This window comes from Malus domestica, chromosome 04, assembly GCF_042453785.1.
Source record: "Malus domestica chromosome 04, GDT2T_hap1".
Classification (NCBI taxonomy): Eukaryota; Viridiplantae; Streptophyta; class Magnoliopsida; order Rosales; family Rosaceae; genus Malus; species Malus domestica.
In genome coordinates this window covers 20,477,535-20,483,534 of record NC_091664.1, presented here as the reverse complement: position 1 = coordinate 20,483,534, position 6,000 = coordinate 20,477,535, and positions in this window count along the sequence as shown.

Genomic DNA, 6,000 nt, shown 5'->3' with positions numbered 1-6,000 from the left:
ATTCAATTTAAATTTTTTGTGTTGAACATGATATAAACTTTGGAGATGGAAAGTCGAAATTGAAGAATTTTTTTTGCATCAAACCAATTCATCAATATCATCACGCAATCATGTTCTTTCTAAACAACGATTTTTATCTCGATATTTTTGCAGCCCTGATAGCATGAACATGCACCATAATGCATGGCACAACTATACATTTTTCAAATTTTAGATTTTACATAAATTGTATATGCATTATATCCGTAATTGTTGAATTATGTGAATTTGATATTGCCATGAATTGTATCAAATATCTGCTCATGCATTAAATTATTTATATGAATATGCATTGAATTAATCTGGAATTGAAAAAAGTTATAAAGAATTTTTTAGGGTTTCGTTGAAAACTCATCCATGTCGATTGGCTTCTTTTCCCCCGAGCCGAGAACCCGAACCTGGATCCACGTCTCCAGACCCAAACCCTAAGCTCGACGCCTAGATGGTGTCGCCTCCCTTGAACTGTCGAGTAGCATAGCATGCAGCCATGCCCAGCCATTTCTAGTTACTTCCCTGACGACCTGAAGTCGTCATCGACGAGTCCTTGCTTGAAATTCGATGTATTTTTTCTTTTTTGAAATTAATATCGAAAAATTCTAGGTTTTACAACATTGAGAGTTTTTCACTCTCCATTCAAATTTATGGGTTGTCGTCAAACCAACAGCCTTTGCAGTGATTTTTTACACCATGACAGGACCGCCTAAAGTGGTGGCGCCGGTCTTCTTCTTTAGCGAGTTCACCCAGCTCACACTGGGGTGTCTAGATAAAAAACCCAAGCACACTTGGGCTTGGCCTGTTTCTCGGCAAGTATCAGCCCGTTAGTGTCCCCCGTGTCCCTGCTACAGTAGAACCCAACCTAAGCGGCAGTTGTGGACCCCCTACGCTGTGACACACCGGAACCTAGCTTTGCTGGTGCATCCGTGCCCATCGCACACAATCTAGCCGCTGCTGGAACATCGGTGCACTGCGTAGCACTGGATCAAAACCCATTTGGGCTTTCTTTTGGGTTTTGCCTTTGCAGCCCACTCCTGATTCCTGGGCCTGCAGCCCTAGGCTTGTTACCTGTGCCTTACCCTAGCCCAATTTTTGGGCTTGCGCCTATCAATCCGATTTGCTCAACCCACCTGTGGGTTTATGGTCCCTGTTTTTGGACCCTGAGTTTAATTTTTTTTTTTTTAGGCACGTTGGGTTTTATATTTTTTTCACCCACACTTTAAATTTGGCCTGAAGTCCAAATAATTAATTCAATTATAATTCTAGACCTAAAGTTCTATTTGCATATTTTCTTATTACATATTTTTGTATATATATATACATTTGTTTGTAGGTACTATGAACCTGAAGTTCATAAATTTTTCTTGACAAAATTAATTGAATGGATTTAAGTTTTCAAACTTTTATGCATGTGGCCAATTCAAATTAATTTTTATTCTAGGCATGATTAGTGGGAAAGTTAGTTGTCTACCAGATAATGCAACCATGCACATCGTTTTGCATGAACGCATATATTTCACTAACTTCATACCTAAGAATACACCTCTGACAACCCTTTCAGGTTCATTCAACCTAATTGAAGGATATGGAAAGGCCTGTATAATGTTGTCCAATGTCATTATTTTGACCATTCAAGAGGCACTTTATTTTCCACATTTCGAAAGAACGTTGTTAAGCATTAAAGATATTCGAGACAATAATTACCACGCTAAAACCTATGTAGAAAATGGATTTGAATTTCTGTGCATAACGTCCTACGAATATGGCAAAAAGCGTATTCTATAGAAGATGTAGGGTATCTCAAGTGGTATGTATACTACGACCATACACCCTATTGAAAGCCACTATATGGCTGGCCTTACCTCAAGGGACCGCACACGAAATTACACTTTAGCCTGATCATTTGGGACAACTTGGATGAACAGTGATACGCTGTATCTTCAAATCTTCACATGGGCATCCACTAACCTGAAGTTTAGGTTCGATTCAAGGAATCACATGCGAAACCTGCTTCATGGGAAAACTTATTATTAAGCTTTCTTATGATAAGATTCGCTCGAATCCTCCTATTTTTCTACAAAGGATTTAGGAATCCTCCTATTTTTCTACAAATGATTCAGGGGGACGTTTGTGAACTGATTCACCCTCAATGCAGACCATTTAGATATTCTATGGTTTTGGTTGACGCCTCCACACTTTGGTTACACGTATGCTTGTTGTCCACAAGGAACGCTACATTATCCAAATTGTTGGCTCAACTTATTAAGCTTAGGGCTCACTTCCCTAATTATCCGACCAAATTTATTCGATTGGATGATGATGGAGAATTCACATCTAAAACTTTTGATGACTATTGCATGTTGGTTGGGGTTGAAGTTGAACATCATGTACCCCATGTTCACACCCAGAATGGCTTGGCTGAGGCATTCATTAAGCACTTACAAATGATTACTCAATCGTTGATCATACGTACTAAGCTCCCGATCGTTGCTTGGGGCCATGCAATATTGCATGCAGCCATGTTGGTCTGCCTGAGGCCTATTGTAACCCAGCCATATAGCGCATTTCAGTTGGTTACCAAATACGAACTCGACATATCGCATCTGTGTGTTTTTTGTTGTGCGGTCTATGTAACAATTTCTTCGCCTTTACGTACAAAAATGGGGCCTCAGCAAATGATGGGAATCTATGTCGGATATGATTCTCCTTCAATTATTCGTTACTAAGAACCTTTAACAAGCAATCTGTTTACCGCTAGTTTTGCGGATTGTCACTTCTATGAGACAGTCTTTCCGTCATTAAGAGGAGATAAGAATGTCAACGTTCCTGATGAATGACGTGAATTATCATGGACGACTCCCACTTTGTCTCATTTAGATCCCCCCACTGCTCAGTCTGAAACTGAAGTGCAACGCATATTAGATCTTCAGAGCATAGCTTAGAGTATGCCAAATGTTTTCATCGATCTAGCGCGAGTGACAAGATCACATATTCCAACTGCGAATCTGCTTGTAAAGATGGATGTACCAAATGTACGACGGATTTCCCTCCTGGAGGCCCGGAATGCCACTTTAGCTAATCCACGTACATTAGTAGCTAGCCAATCATCTGCCCCTACACAAAAGCGTGGCAGACCTCTTAGTTCAAAGGATTCACACCCCTAGAAGAGGAAACCCATGACACAGGCACCTGAAGAGCCTACCGTGAATCCGACTGTCGCTTACTCATTATATCCAACTCATGAGGAAATTCAAGATTACAGAAGTGTCCTTGAAGAGATGAATCTACCTCCCGAGAATCATGAGATTTTGGTCTATTATGCTAGCTTAGATGATGTGTGGTGTAGAAATGAGATAATCATCGATGATGCATTAGCATATATAGTAGCTACTGAGATCATGTTGAGCAATGACATTGAACCACGTTCTGTTGATGAATATCAATGTAAAACCGATTAGTCAAACTGGAAACAAGCAATCCAAGTCGAACTCGATTTACTTGCGAAACGTAAGGTGTTTAAACCTATAGCTCCTACTCTTCCACATGTGAAGCACGTTGGCTAGAAGTGGGTTTTCGTTCGAAAGCGTAATGAGAAGAATGAAATTGTGCATTACAAAGCTCATCTTGTTGCGCAAGGCTTCTCACAACGCCTTTAGATTGACTATGACGAAACTTATTCATGTGTTATGGATGTGATTACTTTTTGCTACCTTATCAGTTTGGTAGTTTTCGAAAAACTGAGTATGCAGCTGATGGATGTAGCAACTACGTATCTCTATGGGGATTTTAATACGGATATGAAAATTCCCAAATGTCTTACATTGACTGGATCAAATATTTCTAAACCTCGGAACACACTCTCAATTCGGTTGAGGCGTTCACTCTACAGTTTGAAGCAATCCGGAAAAATGTGGTATAACCGTCTGAGTGAGTATAGTCAGGGATATGTGAACAACGAACTATGCCTTTGTGCATTCATTAAGAATTCACATTCCGGTTTTGTAATAATTGCAATATATGTTGATGACATGAACCTTATCGAAACTCCTGAGGAGCTCGCGAAAACTGTTGCGCACCTGAAGTCAAAATTTGAGATGAAAGATCTAGGAAAGACTCGATATTGTCTCGGTCTTAAGATATAGCACCATTCGGATGAAATCTTAGTACATCAATCTAACTACACCCATAAGGTGTTGCGCTGCTTTATGAGGATAAACCAAAGCCTTCGAGTACTCCTATGGTCATTCGATCGCTAGATGCAAAATGAAATCCCTTCCATCCGAATGAGGATGATGAAGGGATTTTAGAGCTTGAAGTTCCTTATCTAAGTGCGACAGGCTCGTTATTGTACTTAGCTCAATGCACTAAACTCGACATCTCATTCGCTGTTAATCTTGTGGCAAGATACAGTAATGCACCAACACGCAAACATTGGATTGGCGTTAAAGACATCTTTCGTTACCTTAAGGGTACTACGGATTTGGGCTTGTTCTATCCCTATACATCCTCGAGTGATGTCGCACACCCTTAACTTGAGTCGATTCTCGCCTTGTTGATTATGCCGATGCAGGATACTTATCTAATCCGTACAAGGTACGCTCTTGAACGGGTTATGTCTTTATCGTTTGAGGCACCGCAATTTCTTAGAGGTCAACTAAACAGACCTTAGTTACCACTTTGTCTAACCATGCTGAAATTCTTGCCTTACACAAAGCAACTCAGAAATGCTTTTGGTTGAGAGCAGTTGTGGGCCATATTTGAAGCTTCTGCAATCTTTACCCCGTCGTTGATGTCCCTGATAGGAGCATATTTATGCGACTTAATTGGCTTGTTCTTGTGCATTTATGTCGTGTCTCTTTAGTTATTTTAGTGTTTAAAGTCATTTTCGTGTGTTTTCAGATTTTAAGGACAAAGTAGGCAAGAAGATGCATTTTGGAGCATTTTGGAGCAAAATGGAGCTTGGAATGCATGTCACATATTTGGAACCAAGGTTTGGACGAAATTGAAGAATTAAAGATGCTAAGAATGTGAAGAATTAATGTACAAAGGATCAAGAATTCAGCCACAAAAGAACACCCACTCCTTGCCGTGTAACCACATAGCATTCCCTTTGGATTCCCATGCATGCTTAATCATCCTTGTCCCCTAAAATATTTCTGATTTCATGCCTCAATTCACTCAATTATCACACTCAATTGCTGCATACCTCTTGTTCCCTTCACCCATCAGATTTCACACAACTTTCACAACCATTCCATGCACCAATTGATGCTCCATCATCCACATTTGGGATCCAATGCTGTGTGCAACACATGTTGCTGCACCTTTGACTAATTTTTGAAACATTTCACCTCCCCTTTTCATTTCCATGCAATGAACACAATCATTCATGCTCTCTAGCTGAAATACCACTCCATTTTACCCTCCATACTTTGCATCATTGCTCCATTTTCATCCTTGGACCATTGCACACCACAAATTCACCCTCCTTGCTGTGCATTTTCCCCACTGCCCAATCTGATTCTCTAGGGTTTTTGGGGCCTATATATACATGTTTACACCCCTTGGCAAAGGGTTCACACTCTCATATTCACCATTCATCACAGAAATTCGTCCATACTCACCCTAGGCAGCAAAACACCCCAAAAACACCATTCTAGTGCCCAGAAAATATCACAGCCACTCCACCTTCTTCCACCCTCTTTGCCTAAGTTCTCCACCACCCTTCCACCATCAAACACTCCTCTACACTCACCATAAACCTTTCTGCACCATAGAACTACCCAAAACCTGTCCACAAACCAATCTGCCACAAGCAAGGGAAAGGAGGAATCTTGGATGCACTTGCTGCCAAGTTGGAGCATTCTAGGTGTTTTGCTTTATTTGGATTTTAATGTCTAATTCATGTAATCTTTGTTTTGCTTTAAGTATGATTGGCTAATTTCATTTTGGCTAAGGGTGGATTCA